General features: G+C 34.7%; 1 protein-coding gene across 5 annotated transcripts in view; it reads right to left on the minus strand.

The window, feature by feature from the left end:
- Nucleotides 1-21,083, minus strand: part of LOC149487523 (uncharacterized) — a 143,662-nt gene that overhangs the window by 100,669 nt on the left and 21,910 nt on the right. The window lies entirely within an intron of this gene.

Raw genomic sequence — 21,083 nt, forward strand, 5'->3', positions numbered from 1 at the left:
CTCATCGTAGGTATTAATTATCACGTGAGTCTTATTTTTTATTAATTTTAAATCAAATAATACATATAGTCCATTGAATAAACAGTTCTAGAGTGCGTGAGTTAGTAACGTAAGATGTTTCTTCGGAAACATGTCAAGAGTCCCTAAGTAATAAACATACTAAAACCCCGGGCCACTAGGAGGAGCCCCGGAGTGGGGGGAGGGGGGAAATGGGTCCATTTTTTCATTTTTCGCTTAAATCTCAAAAACGGTACATGTTAGAGAAAAACTTTCAAGGAAAAGTTGAAAGGCCATAAAATTATCTACAAGTTGTACCTGAATCATTTTTTCCTATATCCTACCGTTTCTGAGTTATACGCAGTAAAACATGATTTTGGCTCAAACAATTTCCACATCAATCGATCAAAAAATATTTCTTTCTTCCAAAAAACTAAAATGTGCAACTTGTGACCGGTACTGATAGATTGCTCTTAATTAGGTCTATAATTGGTAAAATAAACATATTCCTCCATGGAAGCCTTTAGGAGGAATCGATTGTCAAAATATTATATTAGGGTAGTTTGAGTTACTGAACTTGATCATTTTATTTTTTTCTTCCAAAAAACTCAAAAGTGCAACTTGTGACCGGTACAGATAGATTGCTCATAATTGGGTCTATCATTGATAAAAATACCAGATTCCACCACGGAGGCGTTTACGGGGAATTGAATTTTATTAGGGTAGTTACGATACTTGAACTTTTTATTTTTTTTCTCCAAAAAAACTCAAAAGTGCAACTTGTGACCGATACTGATAGATTGCTCTTAATTAGGTCTATAATTGGTAAAATAAACACATTCCTCCATGGAAGCCTTTAGGAGGAATCGATTGTCAAAATACTATATTAGGAAAGTTTGAGTTACTGAACTTTATCTTTTTATTTTTTTCTTCCAAAAAACTCAAAAGTGCAACTTGTGACCGGTACTGATAGATTGCTCTTAATTAGTTCTATAATTGGTAAAATAAACACATTCCTCTATGGAAGCCTTTAGGAGGAATCGATTGTCAAAATATTATATTAGGGTAGTTTGAGTTACTGAACTTGATCTTTTTATTTTTTTCTTCCAAAAAACTCAAAAGTGCAACTTGTGACCAGTACAGATAGATTGCTCATAATAAGGTCTATCATTGATAAAAATACTAGATTCCACCACGGAGGCGTTTACGGGGAATTGAATTTTATTAGGGTAGATACGATACTTGAACTTTTTATTTTTTTTCTTCCAAAAAAACTCAAAAGTGCAACTTGTGACTGGTACCGATAGATTGCTCATAATTAGGTCTATCATTGATAAAAAAACCAGATTCCACCATGGAGGCGTTTAGGAGGTATTGAATTTTATTAGGGTAGTTACGATACATGAACTTTTTAACTAACTACCCTAATAAAATTCAATTCCCCGTAAACGCCTCCATGGTGGAATCTGGTATTTTTATCAATGATAGACCTAATTATGAGCAATCTATTTGTACCGGTCACAAGTTGCACTTTTGAGCTTTTTGGAAGAAAAAAAATAAAAAGTTCATGTATCGTAACTACCCTGATAAAATTAAATTCCCCGTAAACGCCTCCGTGGTGGAATCTGGTATTTTTAGCAATGATAGACCTAATTATGAGCAATCTATCTGTACCGGTCACAAGTTGCACTTTTGAGTTTTTTGGAAGAAAAAAATAAAAAGATCAAGTTCAGTAACTCAAACTGCCCTAATATAATATTTTGACAATCGATTCCTCCTAAAGGCTTCCATGGAGGAATGTGTTTATTTTACCAATTATAGAACTAATTAAGAGCAATCTATCAGTACCGGTCACAAGTTGCACATTTTAGTTTTTTGGAAGAAAGAAATATTTTTTGATCGATTGATGTGGAAATTGTTTGAGCTAAAATCATGTTTTACTGCGTATAACTCAGAAACGGTAGGATATAGGAAAAAATGATTCAGGTACAACTTGTAGATAATTTTATGGCCTTTCAACTTTTCCTTGAAAGTTTTTCTCTAACATGTACCGTTTTTGAGATTTAAGCGAAAAATGAAAAAATGGACCCATTTCCCCCCTCCCCCCACTCCGGGGCTCCTCCTAGTGGCCTGGGGTTTTAGTATGTTTATTACCTAGGGACTCTTGACATGTTTCCGAAGAAACATCTTACGTTACTAACTCACGCACTCTAGACCCCCCTTGGAGGGACTCATTCAATGGACTAATAAGCTTTTGTAATATTGACATAATAAATTAATAATTACGTATCGCGTTATACAATAGCAATTTCGTAAAACAGCGCTATAAATAAAAAAGCTGCACCCAATGTATAAAGCATAATATAATAATTTCATTATGCAAGTTACGTGTTACTATACAACACACGATCAATGAACTGTGCGATATTAAAACATTTTCAAACGGGGTATAGATGCATTTAGGCTCGGCGCAAACGGGCCATCGACCACCGCCACCGGTGGCCAGCGACAGCCACTTGACATATTTTGCACACCTCGGAGAGTGCTCTATTGTCACCGAATCGAAAAAATCACGATCCACTTATCATAAATAATTTCCACCAACTTTTTATGTTACATTTTCATATAATATGGCTGGCCGTTGGCACTCGCTACAGAAGTGACCACGACAAATATATGCAAAAAATGTTTCAAGTAGCTGTCGCTGGCCACCAGTGGCTGTGGTCGGTGGCCCGTTTGCGCCGAGCCTTACAATTAACAATCGCTAGCTATTATCAGTGCAATTATAAACTTATTATTTTATGAATGGCAGTCGGCCGCCGATGGCGATACGAGTGAACGACCCGTAGTTAATGTCAATACTTAAGATATATTACTAGATTTCTATCTTGCGACTCGCGAGCATCCTACGTACTTAAAATGTAATAGATTGCACTTGTATAGAGTTGGGATTGGATGGGATTCACTCGTGACAAGACCACGTTGAATAGATCATGGTATCTCGAAATTAAAAATTAAACGTTAAAGATTAGAAATCTGTAAAAACTAATCCAGATGGAAACTAAATTTTAATCAACTGTAAATTTTCTTACATGATACCATAAAAAAGTACCTTAACAGATAGTAAGAGCGAATAAATATTAAATGATTTTTTTTTAATTTATGTTTAAATTTTAAATATCTGTAATGGTCCTGTAGGCTGTACTTACCATACCGCAGGTAGGTATAATTGCTTAAAATCGTAATTTACACAACATTTATATTTCATTTAATTCCGTTCACTCACATTTTACGTAATAAATAAACAAGCATAAGAGTAAATAAATTTAAATTAAATTGAATGTCGTTCACTTCTCAAAGTAAAAAATAAAATAATTTTAAACAGCTACTCTGTACAATCAGCCTACATCATAAACGTGGACAAAAAAATCCAGAAATATCTTTGAATGCACAGTTATTTTTAGCTTTATTTTCTATCTAACAAAACAATGAACGTTGAAGTTATAATGAACTATTGGCCTCCGGGGATTCAAATCTAGACATAGTATTTCATCTGAAACTACACTGCTACAGTGCAAACTCATTCTGTGCCTGTAGCTCTGATCGATTTTTTTCGACAAAAAGTAGGTTATCAGGCTTCTGCGGCCTACTAAAACTAGACGTCTATGCGGAGAAGGAACAGACTAAAACAAATGCGAGAGGCGCACCTACATAAGATGCTTTAAAGTTGAATAAATGATTGTTCACATAAATTATAATCGTAGCTATTCTTTAGTATTTAATATGACATTTTTATTGCTATTCAAATTTTGAAACGTACAAAGACTAATAGCATAATAATAAACGACTCAAGTTCACCGATCACGCGCTTGTAATGCGTAGCGTCAAAACATAATCAAGAAGGCGTTCCCTATTCTTTGCGAGAGCACGATAAAAATTCGTCAGAATTTAGCATTGAACGTTTATTGTAACAGCCGGTAGGTACGGAATGGGCGCGCGATTGGTACAACGACGTTCCGGCAACCGTCGTGGCAACGCCCAGGCGGCAGGCTCGGCCAGACAGCGGGGCAGGCGAACACGAACACCGTCCACTTCTACTGTTCTAGCCTAATCAATATGCTTTTAGACGGACAACATCTAGTGCCGTGTCATATTACTGTACAAATTTTGCGAGACGGGTTTTTCGAGTAATTTTTCGAGTACACACCGCCGCGCTGTGCTGATAAATTAATCGATCGTTTAGTTTTATAATGAAACCTTGAAACATGATTCAGCATTATTTTTAAAGCAGGTGTGATTAACAAACAATTTTAAATACCTATAACTTCATATAATTTAATTTTCGAGAGTGAACCATCACAACAAAGAAACATTTTCATCTCCATTCGTGTCTCTGATACAACTAGCAAAACACATGAATTCATATCTAAAACTGTGCATGAATAATAAAGTTTCAGATTGTTCAAATCAAAATAAACTATCTATTATACATTGTCGAGTTTGTATGCGTTCAGTGGAACTCGTAAAACGAATGATTTATTGCTGTTGACCTGTTCGCGTTTAAAAGCTTCTTCGGAGGTTCATGTTTAAATGTTATATGCAGGTTTTATATTAATGCATGTTAAGTGCCACTAGGTACTGTAAAGGCAAAAACCTTTATGAAAATATCTAAAAATATTACGCAACACAGATGAAAACCAGATAATCAAAGCTTTTTTAATGGTTACAAAGGATAAATGAAAAATATACGATCTTTTTTGATCATAATACCTATAGATTCTTCAATTGTACGTAAAAAAATTAAACGTTTACCTGGAATATAAATCCAGTCTATCGAAATTCTCTTAGAACTTAATACCCAAATCTTTCTATGAACATTATATAATAACTAGCGGCCCGCCCCGGCTTCGCCCGTGGTACATATGAAAAATAGATGTTGGCCGATTCTCAGACTTACCCGATATGCACAGAAAATTTCATGAGAATCGGTCCACCCGTTTCGGAGGAGTATGCAGACTAACATTGTGACACGAGAATTTTATATATAAGATATCCTTTTGATAAAAGAACCTCATATAAAGTCACAAAGTCTTTTATAATAAAGCGCCTATACTATTCTATACGAATTGGCCTACAAAGGAGTAGGAAAGTAATTTAAAATTTAGCCGAGTCTAGAAAAATCTAACAAGGAAAACGGAATACTAAGAAAATCTTTAAAGTTATCTAACAAAATAATCCAATTAGCTATTGGATTATGTAGTCGTGTACTTCAGCACAAATTGGTACGAACTTGAGTTAACTTTTAACATTCGAAAAACATAACCCGCATTCTTACGAAGTCGAGTAACAAGGAAAACAGAAGAGCATATCCTTCCAGCGCCTTTTTTTTATCTGCCATCCGTACCTTTCATTTGAGGAAAGTATATTTAAAGCTAACCATTTGCCAGATTTCTACTAGATATTATGTTAGTAAAAAAAAACAATACCTACTAGTAGGTAGGCATGCGTAGAAGGAACTTGTAATCCATATCACAGGATTATAATGGTATGCGTCAAAACTATATTGTATTTATGTTCAAATCACATTTTTCGTGTTACGATCGATAAAAAAACGCCAATTAAAGGAACGAACAAATTCAGGAATTTTCTCAGTGGCCACATGAACAGGTTTAATATCAGACAAGCGGCCTTGGCGTAATATTGACCTTCCAACCAATTACATATTTATAAATGCGTCATCATAATAGAACGTAGATTTTAGAAACCAGCTGTATATAAAATAACGAATCGAACCATTCGCCTTATCATCGGTGACTAGCATCTATGGTCGATCGCATATTTTGAATCTAAACTTATCTAATCTTATTTGCATTTTAAATTATATTAATTATTCTTGTATTTAAGAATAAGGTATATACTATATACGAATAAAGCACCAAAACAGAAATTCTTTTTAGTGTAAAGCTTGTTACTAAAAAACCTTATTTTTTACTATAGATTGGTAACTGGGTGATCGCTATTCGCTTTTCTTTTGTGCCCACATCTATTGCGACAAACAGGGGTTCAGATTAGTAATTAATAAGTATGTAAACTAAAAAGAACGTATACTTTCACCCCATTCTTTTTAAATATTTTATGAATTCATAAAATATTTAAAATTGGCCATTAGTTAACAAAATTAACCTTACCTAAATTAAATTTCACGTTTATTACAACAATTTTTATTCCACAAAGATTAATGGATCAGCAAGTGTCGTACGTTCGGAAACTTTTATACTAATCTTTAATCCTAATAATCAAATTAAATGTGAACGTGTTTCTGCAGTTGTTCAACGAAGCAAAAGCGGCAAGCGGGTTACGAGGAAATTTGGCACACAGTATAAGAAAGTGTAAGAACTTTTTGTTTCACACGAGGTAACTTTCGTTCTCTTCATAGGAGTTAGACAACACTGCGTCAAAAAATGGCGATCATTCCTATAATTTATTGTTTTGTTCTATGCGTCTCTGCGTTGACGTTGACCGTCATAATAAGATGTTTTTACATTTTTAAAATTATAGATACGTTGCACAGTCAAAAATTGCAATACGAAAGTCAGGTAATTGCCTGACGCGATGCGAGCGAGCGAGCAAGATGTCAATCAGTTGTATGCATGACAGCGAAAGAGTGCGGTTTATAACGGCCGCCAGTTCAAATAAAATATCGTTGGTGCATAACCTGTCTCTCCTTTTGCTACGTCATCACACACTAATCGCTAGATCAGTCCATCATGACACTCCGCTAATGCCAAACCGAATCCATTCAATCCCCATTATAAGCGGTGCGTATCGCCGCCACACGACACAACTAGGCCACACGACAGGTCACCGTAATGGAGATCAAGGGCGGGCTAATTACCGCGCTTATTGCCTTTTCGCGACGCTCTAATCCGATACGCAGACAAGACAACACAAATCATATTCCTGTATCGATCGGATACAACGACGCACGCTATTTTTATACATAGTTAAGTAGCTATACTTGTATGTCACATTAGCTAATGAAAAGACCTGGGTAAATTGGCTGATTTCATTTGAATTACAGTTGACATCATTGGACATCATTTATTCATATTAACCACTAAGTAGGTATCCAGTGCATATGATCACAAGGTAGGAAAATATCACATAATTTAAAGTTTAAACTGATTTTATTTTTAAAATTGGTATGTACCTACGCAGTTTTTCCTACGAATATTAACCATACATTTTATATTGAAGACACAGACGTATATAACCCTGTTTTAACCCTCGACGCAAAAACGGTGTCAAAGCAGTCGTTTTATGAATATTTACGATCGACAACTATCTACACCTCGACATGGCATTTCTATACGATGTGAAATTTCTATATACATTTTACATATGTAGTTTTAATTAGGATTACCGATAAAATCGCAACAGATTAACACCAGACACACATTTGCACACCATTTGCAAAAAATCAGCACAAACAAAAACTACCGTCAAACTCGTAAACTTCTTTATCGATTTCTAATTAGCGAACGTCGGAACTGTTCGAATCACCGGTTCGCCTAAACTGTTTATCGAGTTTTTAAAAACCAAAGCCGTATTTGGCTAACGCTTAAGCAACCAAAGTTTTTTACGCGGGAAGCAGTTGCGTCGCTGCGCTGTATCGGAACAGCACTGTCACGCAAGGAACAGTTGCGGTTTATTGGAATTATCGGTAACGTTTATTAAACTGTAGAACGTTTTATAAGCACTTTATTGGGGGGTTTTACATGGTAAGTTATCACTTTATTGGGGAGGTTTACATGGTAATTCTATACTTGACATCATCTCAAGGACGTGGAAGGAAATGGCATAGACAGAAGTTTATGTTATAACCAAGAAAGGTGAAAAATAATGTATTGAGACAATGAAATGGTTTTTAATGAGATATAATAAAATAATTACAGACAAACATCATGCAATCCAACATCTACGATAATAAAATTTTGTAGGTAGCAACATTGATATATTTCGAAGAGACGAAGAAGAAACTAAAAGTATATCAACTAGATACGTGACGTTTGTGAATGATGTGGAATTAATACTATCTCGATATTTGTTACACCCTAAACGGTATCGATTTATAAGTGAAGCATTCTATAGATAATGGAGTTATTTAATATCATGTAACAAAACTGAGATAATAGGGAGATATAAAATAAACATCATATTATTGTAAATATTCAGCTTATCTTAATGTTTTAGCATTAGATCTATATTTAAGCATGTTGAACATACATAATTGGAACGTTCGAGCATCGAAAACTGGTAAAACCATGATAACATCTGAATGTTATTTAATATCTTTAATCCGAAGCAAATGACATGTATTTTTATATATTATTCATTTATAAACGATTCTACAAATTTATTAATGACAAAATAAGGTATGGTGACTTCAAGGTTGATGCTTATTTTAAAAGTGAAATAAAAGCACAATTACAATCTAATGATGATATTATAACAAAGCTAGAACGGCAGGAAATTTAAACTCAAACTTTGATTTTGAAATGAACTTCCCTTGTAAATTATGTATCAAATTCAAGCATTGAGCTCTAAAGCTATCTAAAATTTAAACAGCACTATATAACCAAGCTTCGTTTCAGCAAAGACCCTAATAATAATTAAAATATTTCAATGCTCATTCATGAAAATAAAACTTTTATTATGTCTAAAGTTTCATGTCCACTTACTACAGTAGATATTCAGAGAATCACTTACACATTTTATTAATATTACTTTCAGAGGGCGACTCAGATGAATCACCAATTTCGCCATCGTACCGATTTACACGCTCGTTATGGCGAAAGCCTTATACGGCGTACAAGAGATATGTACTTGTTTGTAAATTAACAATATTACGCCGATTGAAACGAAATTGTATTGGGAAAAAATGTATGGCCTTTGAGGTGGATAATGTAATCGTTTTCGTTGATAACTTCATAATATTCAATATACATAATATTAACAACATTATAAACAGCAGCAGCATACCTATAGCGTTTTAATGCAGTTTTAAACGAATGGAGAAGGTGCCTTATGGCCATTTCTCATTTCAAATTTATTGTGACTCATCGATTTTCTTTAAGAGTTAAGAGATAATCAGGCTATTATTCCTTTTTAGGGAAGCCCAAACTCAAGAACTTACTTGCTACTGCGTAGTAATATTTTAATTTAAATTTGTTTTAAATTTTATGCATTTATTTAAAAATAAAACACGGAAGCAAATGAAGTACCTACTGTGTTTGCGGCCGCCGACCGCTCCAAATGATAATAATTTTATTTTTGTACGATAAAATAAAATGTTGATTACGGTTAATTTAAAAATAAACGAGACACGTAGGTAAGTAAATAGAGAATTTATACTTTATTAGATTTCCGCCCTCGATTTCAAAGAAAACCCCGCATAGTTCCCGTTCCTGTGGGATTTCCAGAATAAAATAGCCTATGTCTTATTCTGGGTCTTCAACCTACATACCAAATTTCATTGTAATCGGTTCAGTAGTTTTTACGTGAAAGTATAACAAACATCCATCCTCACAAACTCGCCTTTAGGGATAGGTAATATTAGTAGGATGAATGTAGACCGTAAGGTAATAGGTATGAGATGCAATTTGACAATACATTATACCTAAGGCGCGGGACATAGACAAGCGGCGCGGCGCGCATCGGGCGCACCGCGGGCGCGCCAGCCGGCGCGCCTCGGGCGCGCTGCCGGCGCGCCTCGGGCGCGCTGTTGGCGTCCGAAAATGATATTTATATAGAGTGGTTAAATGCATTTTCTTCATGCATAATTTAGTAAAATTATGTTTTTTGTGCTAAAAGAGATTTGAAAGTAACGTTAATTTGAAAGTAACGATTTTGTTTTGATAATTCCTTGTAAGTAAATAGCGAGGATAACCCCACGATTGCAAATATATCTTTGTTGGAAATGTTGGAATTTACTTGGAAAATTTTATAGTACTTTTAAAGTAATTTTAAAGTAGTACTGGTGTAATGATGGAAGAAAAGAAGGTTAAAATAACACAAAATTTATATTGTACTAGCGGTCCGCCCCGGCTTCGCCCGTGGTACATATTTCGCAATAAAAGGTAGCCTATGTTCTTTCTCAGGGTCTAAAGATTATCTGTGCCAAATTTCATCAAAATCGGTCCAGTACCTAGTTTATGCGTGAAAACCATACATACATACATACAAACCTTTCCTCTTTATAATATTAGTATAGATAAAATATGGTTTTCAAACACAGGTTTACATTTAAACCATATAAATCTTATCATTAAAATCTCAGTTCAAAAGTATTTACAGTACTGATCATTCCACAATATTATTACAATTACAAATAAATAAAAAACACAATCAAAATCAGGATTATCTTTATTTCTGACATTGTAAATACATGGGAACTTTCATTATGCTCTTCTTCATTTTCACTTTCCCTACTGCCATCACCTGTGTAAATCATTTCATCGATTAATTCAATTCACCTTTAAAAACAAAACGAAGAAGGGTATGTAATAGCAGCTCTATATAATTCCACACAGAGAGAACACATTTTTGACTGACAGGCTACCGTCTCCTATAGACCGGGAGATACTGACACAAAATTTCGAGTCATTTGTAACAGGATGGCGGTTCTACAGGGGTCTTAGTACGCAATGACAAAAAGAAAAACGATGGTGTGAACGCTGGTACCGGCGGCTTAGTCGCGTGGGCGTTAGTCGAACTCGTCGGAAAAATAGCGAAGTCAAACGATTTGTAACACAAAAATTTTAGAATTTACCGATAGCCCATAAAAAAGAAGTAGGCGGTAGTGTCATGCCATACTTTTCCGGTGTGACTTACAGCCCGCCATACCGACGCGAATGTGTTGATTTAAAAAAAACAATTCAACCATTTGTACCAGGCTAACTTTTGCACAGGTAACCATCGTCGTGCAGCCATTTACGAAAATCGCCATGCCATACTTTTCGGACGATTCCAAATGGTCGCCATACCGCCGAAAATCTGCAAATTTTTTTTTTGTAAAAATTGTAATTGTAACTCGAAATTTTGTGTCAGTATCTCCCGGTCTACTACCACCCGATTTGTTTTTGATTGTGTATGACCGTGAATTGACCTCTATTTGGATGCGATGGGGGAAGCGCGCCTGCGGTACGCCTGCGGTACGCCCGCGGCGCAACCGTGGCGTGCCGCCTCGTCGCCTTTCCAAAATTCTTTCATACAAAATGTATAAGAAGGACGTGGTGCAAAACAGATTCAAGAGGTGCGCTTATGGCACGCCCGCGCCCGCGCCGCTTGTGTTTGACCCGCGCCTAATATACTAACACCCAAACAAAATATGATGAAACGTGTTTCACATCCATGAAAGTGATCAAAATTAAACAACTAATATCAATGCTTGACTCTGATTTGAATTTAAACGGCCGTATATCAATCAATTGGCCGATATTGCGTAGGTATATAAATCAGACAATAATGACGGATGCGCCGACTAACTTATATTCTGTAATGTGTTTAATAGTATGGTGCTTCTAATAAAAGCTATCTAAAAAATATAACAGTGCAAACAGAACACGAAACGTTAGAAATTCTATAGTTACTTTACATAGTAGATAAAGTTTAAAAATAACTGGTTTATAAGCATTTATAATGTGTTTCGTGCAATTTTAAAATTAAAGTCTTGTAAACTTCATCTTATAACTGATAGAATTTCAGTGAAATGTGTCCAATATGGAAGCTCTTACTGGCAGTAAAATAAATCAAGTGTGCGTGATTACTCGTTACTTTTTCAATGGTTTCGCGAAGAATTGACAACATTTCATTTTTTATAAGGCCATGAAAGAAAAAAACCGTTTCTTTATTTTGCTCTTGCGATTACAGAAAACAAATTATTTCATTTTTTAATCGCATATTTTAAGAGAAATTAAATAAAAACGATAAATGTGATGATGACGTCATACATACGGAGGAATAAAAATGCGCATTAGCCTAATTTAAAAAAAAGTTAAAAAAAAAACTATCACTGACATTTACAGGGTATGGCATGTGTCAAATTTCATATAATGTCATTTTTGTGAATTATTCATGTAAACAAACTTTTAAATCGTGTTTTGGTTTTCTAATTTAATCTCATTAGCGTGATGTTTATTTGATTGGAGTTGGACTAATTCATTTATATTATACAAATAGTGCCTATAGTGTTCATAATTTTCTTGAAATAAAAGACTTTGTTTACTTACTAAAAGTTGTATTTATTTAACACTTTCCAACGTTTTTGGGATAGTATATTTGTTTCCCAGAAATTTTCAGCACCCCTTAACAAATCCTGCATAAAGTCATCATCATCAGTACTTGTGAATAAGTTTCTTTTGTTTAAAATTTGGATCAGCAAATAACAAATAACAATATTTACAAAGCTTGACGAATCAAAGTGACAAATGTGCCAAAATGTAAACTGTCAAGTTTTTTTTTTAATTTAAACTAGGTATGTGGCAAAGGAAAAAATGTATTCCTCCGTATTTATGACGTCATTTGGCGCTTACGACATTTTAGAATGAGATGATTTTAAAACCCAAAAAGATGAATGAAAACTTCCATATTTAGAAAAAGCAAAAAATACGTGTATAATAATTTTTGATCTAGTTTTCATTAAAATAAAAAAATAAGTAGCTTAAAATTTTGAAATGTTGTCAATTAAAACCATTTTGTATTGTACACTGAAAATCACGATAAACTCCTATCTACATTCTACTAACACAATTATTTTGTCGATACTGCAAATATACGTTTTATACTAGGAATGTATATTTATTTTCATTTCATCGTTTATTACGAATTCAAATATACACAACCATACTAAGTAACATTGAGGAAGGTTATGGTTATGTACACATCACATAAATCAATTTTAAATGAGGAAAAATAACATGTCGTGAGGATATAATCCCTCTTAGGCTCTAATATCATAAATAGAAATCATTGTATGCCTGTAACGTTATGATTGTCACTTTTTCACGCACAAATTGCTGAAACTGATTTGGAGATAGATTTAAACATACCCATATACCTACCTATACTTTTCTTTATAGGTACATCGTTACCGTAAGTACTTTATTAAAAAAAAAGTGAAACAAAATGAAAATGTTTTAGCGATAGCTTCAAGCTCAACTAATTCCTTCTAACAAAGGCAAGACCGTTTTCCTCATCAACCAGCACTTTTATACAAACAAAAGCATACAAAATCCCCAAACAAGGAGCTAGACCCATAGATAACCCTTCATCCGAGGTTAATAAGGTGGGCATAGCACTGACCACAGTTAACATATAGGTAGGACCGTACTAGCGCCTATCTACCATCTCTGCCATAGAAAGCTGAACAAAACGTTGCCGATTGATTGCATTTAAAATACCACCTAAGGAATTATATTGAATTTTTACGAAAAATCAAACGTAAAAAATTGTATTAGGTACCTACTTCTTTGGATACTATAAAAAACAGGGTAATATTAAAGTAAATTATGAATCACATCTAAAGTAGTTAATTTTAATAACAGAACATATTATATTAACAAAGCCGACAATGTAGGTAAAATATTTTCATCGTACTATTTAAAACTGGTAGCGTAACAACATTAACAAACAATTTTTATTAGTGTCATGAAACGGGATTAAATCAAGTAAATAGCGAACATTATTTCTTATCAAAGAAATCTTAATAAGTATCTTTTCCTTGATAAGTAATACCAACCTAGTATCTAATATTACAAATTATAATTTAGTAATTTAATTTTCCTCAAAAATAACGGAGAATATAATTATATGCAGCAGTTAAAACATATAAATTAGTAAATTTAATATTCCCTTAAAATAAACATTTCAAAGATCGAGTTAGACTGTAATGCGGAACATGATGCAGTGCATGTAGCAATATGAATAAATTGGGTGTTACAGTTTGTGAAGGCTTAACAAGCTCTTTCAGAACTGAGAAAAATGTGTGCACGATACACGTATATTTAAATCAACATTAATTCTATGTGTAAAACGCATTACTTAATAAAATTAAATGTTTTCGGTATTCTGAATGGGAAATGAAAATTGGAACGATATTATGGTCTTCAATAGCAAAGGCTGAGTTATTCTGGTAAATAGTGGTATGTTTTGGAAATCATGTATGCCTACGATCTATCATGTTATTAAGCTATTCTAATTAAAAAGATAATACCCACATAAGTCTTCTCTACCTTTAACATCCAACTCAACCATCAATCCTTTACCAAAAACTACAATCAAAGCACACCATTATTGACGAGTATATAATTCCCGATAACCAGAGAACGGCACAAGAAATCGAAACACGATAATATTCCAACGATCACAATCGGTTCGCAATTAAGCCACCCAGAGCACAGAGCTCGCGATTCGCGTAATTTAAATCGTAACAGCACGCAGACAGAAACACGACACGCCGAGATGAAAGACACGCAATTAAACGCTCTAACACTGTTCCCATTTATTTATATACTTCAGATGCATTTGGGTTTAATTTAAAATAAATAGTGTCACTTCAGCTTAAAGTTTAAAGTCCTGACTACAGAAGCATCTTTGCATCCTGCCGCTACATACACAAAAACATTTTAAAACGTTCGTTATAACTTGGAAATAAAATTTGAATTCTATTTATCCTGCCGTCATACTATCATCATCAAAACACACTATGCAAATAGTCAAAGGCTGCATCCATAAATACCATCACTCAAATGATACTCTTGGCAAACGTCAACATCGATGAAAATTTGGAGGCAAACTGTTTACAATATTAACAACAAGAATGTCAGTCGCGGATGTGCAAGCGCCGGCAACAGACGCCACGGGTCGAGAGCGCCACTAAAAACAAAGCAAAATTACTGCCAAGATTTCAAACCGAGACACAAAGTAGTTATAAGACGTCTCCGCAGCCAAACCAAATGGTTCGAGATAATTTAATTTAAAGAGTCTTTACACAATTAACATTGATTAAATTTGTACACACTTTAACAGCAATAAAACTAATGACAACAGTTTCCTTAAACACGAAGGTGTCAAAACGATACAAACACTGTAGTAAAAATGTTGATTTTATAAGCATGTGCGCAGTGGCAAGTAGGCGTTAAGTCCCATTGTCAATTCACCAACAAACGCTGTCACGTTTGACAAAAATTGTATGTAAATAGGTACTTACAATTACGCAGTACGAATTGTTCAAGCTCAAATCCAAGGTGGCACACAAATATGAAGACACAAGTGCACTGCAAATACCGATGCGTAGTTATAATTTCATCAGAGCACATCAAGAGAACGCACGCTGGTTCCAGTCACGCACCAACATTACAGGCCGGTGCGTGAAAATATGATTATGTTTCGTGTCAATTATTCAATAATTCGGCGAGCTACTAGATGGACCTCGTGTCCATCCAGCGTTTGAATGAAAACGTACGAACTGTCAAGTTCTTAATTAAACTGTGTCTTATGTAACCGTTCCATTTGGAAAAAGTTCAAAGAGCCGACATTGTTCTACAACTTAGGCAGTACAAATTTCCAGCCTTTTCGAAGTAATAGATCTTCCACGTGTGTGTGTTAGCAGTTTTAGCACAACGTCCTAACCTTCGCTAAATTGACACAATGACATGTTTTTACAATTTCAGATCATTATTACATGGAAAACAGTAAAATTATATTTACAGCAAGGAGAGTTCAAGGAAATAGTTTCATTGAAAAATGTAGACAGATGCCAATTAGGTCACTCGGCTTGTCCGTCACAAAGGCGAATAAAAAAACTACAAGTAACAATTAGCAACCTCAACCAACTATATTGGATGAAAAAAGATAATAATATTCATTTATGTTTGAAAGATTTTTCTCAATAAATTAAAAGCCTTTTTCATATTAAATAATTGTACAAGAACTCTTATTAACCATTATAAAAGAAAATTAATATTTAATTTTGTTTAACATCAACTTTTAATCGTATTTAAAATTGTACTGAAAGTTTACTTCTTGATTTAATCTTTAAAAAGGATATTTTAGTAATCCTTAACGACGCATGTGTTGTTTACAAAGTTATTCCACAAACGAGTTTGAACACAAATAGGTATTATCGCTTCATTCGTTTTAAAAAAAAACGCACAACAACGTCCATCGACAAAATATAAAATTTGCAAAAACATTTTTCGTACAAATAACCTGCCAAGAACATTCACAGATGAGTGAAGCTTATTGCGCTGTCGAACACTTAAAAAAGCTTGGCACCGCAGATGAGGTAACAAACTGTATAATAGTACTTACAGAACACGTGTATGCCTCTCACGTAACTTGTTATCAATGCCTTAGACTCAAGACCAACATTACTTATACTCATTACGGAATGGTGGAAGAAAGCAGACATCGAGCAGACTGTATACAATGACCGGACCAACAACTGGGTTAATTGAAGGCAACAAACAGCCAACGCCGCTGGCCAACGGCGAGATCAGATCGCAGTACTCGAAATTAATATCGTAATAGACTATCGCAATAGGCGCTATGAGAGACATGAAACTCGAGCACCGCTATTTACCCGATGCGCGAATGCTATTTCGTCACCGTCAAAATGTTAGTTAAACTCAAAAATTGTGTCTAATGCCCTGAGGCGTTCGCTTAATCTATTAGAGCTTGTCGAGTAGATACAATGTATAATATGAAATGATTAATTTCCAATGAGAAAAAAAGCACGAGAAACTTTCTCCAATAGCGGACGCGAGTTATAATACTTAGATATCTGCAGTGCGACACAGTCTCGTACATCGATTTCTGAGATGTCTGGGTCTAAGAAGGCTTTTTCCTTGATTTATTTTACGTCACGTACCTGACATTTATGTTGATTAAGTCTGAGCAATAAATAGGATAAGTTTTACTTCGTATAAGCAGATACAAGGATTGTTAAGCTGACTGTATACGGATGAGCAAATTTTCCGCCTTTCGTCATATAATTTCGAAGCTAAGCAAAAACATGCCAAAGGAAAGTTTTGTACACAATGAGAGCCGTCGATGAGCAATCATTTTAATGCAAACCGTCGCTTGCTGGACAATGCGCTGTAAATACAATAAGCAAGCGTAATGTGAGGTAAACGGTACGGTATTTCCTGCCCAATAGGTAATTCGCGAATACTAAACGTGACCCCAAACATTAACAACTAATTCTGGACATGGTCTCATTGCCATTTTTTTAATTTAAATTTCGCCGTCACATCGTATAACTCAAACTATATTAATACTTTATATTATTCCTTGATTAATAACATTTAACTCAGAAAGGTTATATGAATTATAAGGTATTGAAAACCTTGGTTTGCAAAAATAAAACTTGGTAGAGAGTGCTATATTTTCTTTCTCTATAGAATCAAGGTATACGTTTCTAAATTTATATTTAAAATATATTTTTGCTGGCACAGAAGGTCGTCTTGACTTCGCACTCTCGTAACATAATACCAGAGTTCCAAGAACGAATGTGACCAACTGAAATAATTATGAACACATGTTCTGTATATTCTTTTCGCCACCCACACTTAATGAATCTGGAGCAAAGTTCAATGACACGAAGAGTGAAACTCATTCATCACAGTTAGATTCGTAGTATGCGAGCCGAATAGCCGCTGGTAACAATAGCCGTTGACATACAGACACAAATGACATCATTAAGAATTAAAATAATATAACCAACCCATAAAACCAACGCGTGTGTCTGAACCGAAAAAAACTGCATGTATTGATCATACCTACAGTTAAACAAACATTGAACATGTTTGCTTTATTTGATTGACTATAATATTTTTAATATTGGAATTTTATTTATGTTCAACGACGTATTTTGTTCAGATAAAATCCAAAAGCCTTACTTAGAGCCATTTTACAATTGCGTAAAATCCATCCAAACAAGCCAACAAAATTGCACTACACCATTATAGTTCGTATAGTTTTTTCCATAGATAATGGTACAAGCACAGGAAGGCAGTACGGGCAGTACAGCACGTACCGGGAAGCGGCCGCAGACGAGGCGCAGACGTGAATGACGTCACACCATGATACGCCAATTGGGCCAGCGCGAGCGGGCTAACACTTTCGGTTCGTTCACTCGCTACAAGTGGCCTATTCGGAAAGTTAAAGCATTTTCCATTTTTTGTTGCTATAGTGATACAGATGTAATGATAAATTTAGAATTAAAAAGTAATTACGATATTTGTTTGTATAGGTAATTTTAAGATTGGTTGGTGAATTGGACATAATATGATGAAAATAACTTTTGAACGATTGACCTTATCACCGCAATTCAGACATTTGATTTTCATTTAAATTCCTTTAAAATCAATATGCGTTTGATTACCATGAAACTCTATTTATTTTACAAAAAAAAATGTTGTGTGATTTTATGAAACCACGGTAAAAGTGAAACTGTTCGAACGGTTCCGAACACTGCTTTGTGTAGCGCATGTCGCGTGACGGTCGGCTGCCGAGTAGGTATACCTACTCGGCAGCCGCGATACACGCGACATGCGCTACACAGACCAAAAAATTTGAGACGATGTAATAAAAGTTTCACTTTAATAAACACTGTTAATTGCTTAACAAAAGAAGCTATTAATTATTAAATAATTTTAATGCATTATACATGTATGCTTGTGTAACATTCATAATATAAGCCAGACGTTAAATTCCCAGTGGAGTTACAGTCTAGCATAATAAACAAACGATGTTAAAAATGTGACAGTCGTAATATTATGTGGCTCTTATGTTGCAACCGTTATAAGGACATTGACTTAAATGTTCAAAGAAATTATGAAAGTGCAGACCAACTGAAAAAGCTCTTTTCTTTGCTAATGCCAACTTAGCAGAACAAGGAAGTGTCACAATTTAATTCACGACAATCTCATTAAACTCGGCCGCTCAGCTTGCAAGGCATTTCGGAAATAACGCATCGTGACGTCGTTTCAACGTAGCCGATGGATTTACGATCATCGCGGCGATATATTCCCGGAATTTGCATAAATTTGCACGTGCCTTTTGGCAACGGCCGATTGAGCACTCTCATTATGATTCCTCTGCGATTTGTGCGTATAAATTAAATTCTTCGTGCAATATCGATTGCTAGTTGATGATCGGAAAAGGCGATACAGTCTTTATGTATCTTTACATTTTTAGATAATCAAATAGCTGAGTCTTCTAAAGCTATTAGGGATAATGCGTCAAAATTATGGAATGCACGCGGGGCATTAAGCCGGCCGGTCCCGAGGAATGTTCACGATAATTGTTCGTACTTATGAGTTAACGTTGGTGGCCTTGAGTGGGGAAAAAAATGCGACAGTGCCATAACGCGAATGTGGCATGCTATTGAGCCGAGTGGACGTCAAGGCCGAGGAGTCAACGTACAGCACAGGACGCCACCTGTCTCCGGCGCTTCGGAATAAATAATAACCATGAGCTTTAATTCCACATGTCCTTATACCGTTCAAATTATATTCGTACTTGGATTTAGAATTAAATGAAATAGTTTCAATCCACTATCTGCAATGCAGAAGGCATCATGCTCATCTTATTCGGGACAAGCGATCAAATTTATAACAGTTTAACTATTTGATAAATGAATAAAGAGAAAGCTTCCTATGTACTTTCTATCTTATTAATATTTTAAATACTTTCATAAGTTTGTGATGATGTTCAAAAAACTACGAATAAAAAACGAGGAACAAGCGAAACTACGATATCGAAATTTTATATTACGGATAATTCGCATATAACCGCGAAGAATCTAATAACACACTCATTAATATTGAATACGTAAGCTTAAAAGTCTTACTTAAATAGCAATCAATCTGAATTATACAACCGCAATTAAAAGTATAATATTTCAAAATCATATAAAACTTTCTTGTATGTGAACCTACTTACATTTCCTTTAATTAATTAAACATAAATATGAAATGTATCGTAGCGTGCACCACACACGGCAAGGCACAAGCACCTTTTCGAGTTTAAAACGCTGCAAAATAGAAGCTCTCATGACAACCTATTTACACTAGTACATTAAATTAATTAAATATGAAATCGTACAAAGTGAAAAAGGTCCGTAAAATATATTCTGTGCAATTGCAAAGGTTTCACAATGAAATGCGATCGTTGTAGCGAAGTCTACGAGAGGAATTGATTATTGAAAGCACAGAGTACCTAGCATCAAGACGAAACGAAATTCCTAGTGTTCCCAGAACTTATAAATCTTATATCAAACGTCGCTTCGGTACACGAGAACTGAACCCACGCGACTTCATTACCAACTATTTATAAAACCATGACAGCTTTTGTGATGCGACTGCATACTTTATCCACGCATTAAATCTTATTGTATTAAATACAACGGAACGTCAATCACGAAATATTAAACGAGACGTAAGTTTTGTTTTAAGATATCTGTGCGACTTCATTTCAGAACAATTCGTGTAATTAAATGTATCAAGTCGAGTGTATACACATTTATAATATTGAATAGGAATTTCAGATTATAACGCTCAGATAAATCCGTAGCTTTGTCCAATATAGTCAGCCTTTCAAGTCAGAGTAGCACAGATTCCTGACTATAAATGTTAGGTACCTATCTATTGCACGCCTCATAAGCGAAGCGTTGAGGTGGGTACTACTGTCACTTCGCGCAAAACATCTGATTTTTCAAACTTAAAATGTCTTTATGTATCATACATTGCACTTGTAAGATAATACATACACACACATATTAAGAAAAAACACTATTTTTAACATTCATGATATTTTTGATGGCATTTTTGTTATTTAAACTAGTTAAAAAACAGTTTAAAAAAGTTTTGTCTTGGACGTCCGTGTGTCTGTATGTGCGGAGGATTTTCTTGTTAACACGATAGCGACCGAAATACTTTACTAATCGAGTCTTTTTTTTTCTCTTACGCTTGAGTATGCTCAGGAATAGAACCCTTTCATTTTTCAGGGTCTGATTCGATGTG

Source organism: Colias philodice, chromosome 6 (genome assembly GCF_061535455.1).
Source record: "Colias philodice isolate Cphi_HAF_F1 chromosome 6, ilColPhil1 Martin Lab GWU primary, whole genome shotgun sequence".
Classification (NCBI taxonomy): Eukaryota; Metazoa; Arthropoda; class Insecta; order Lepidoptera; family Pieridae; genus Colias; species Colias philodice.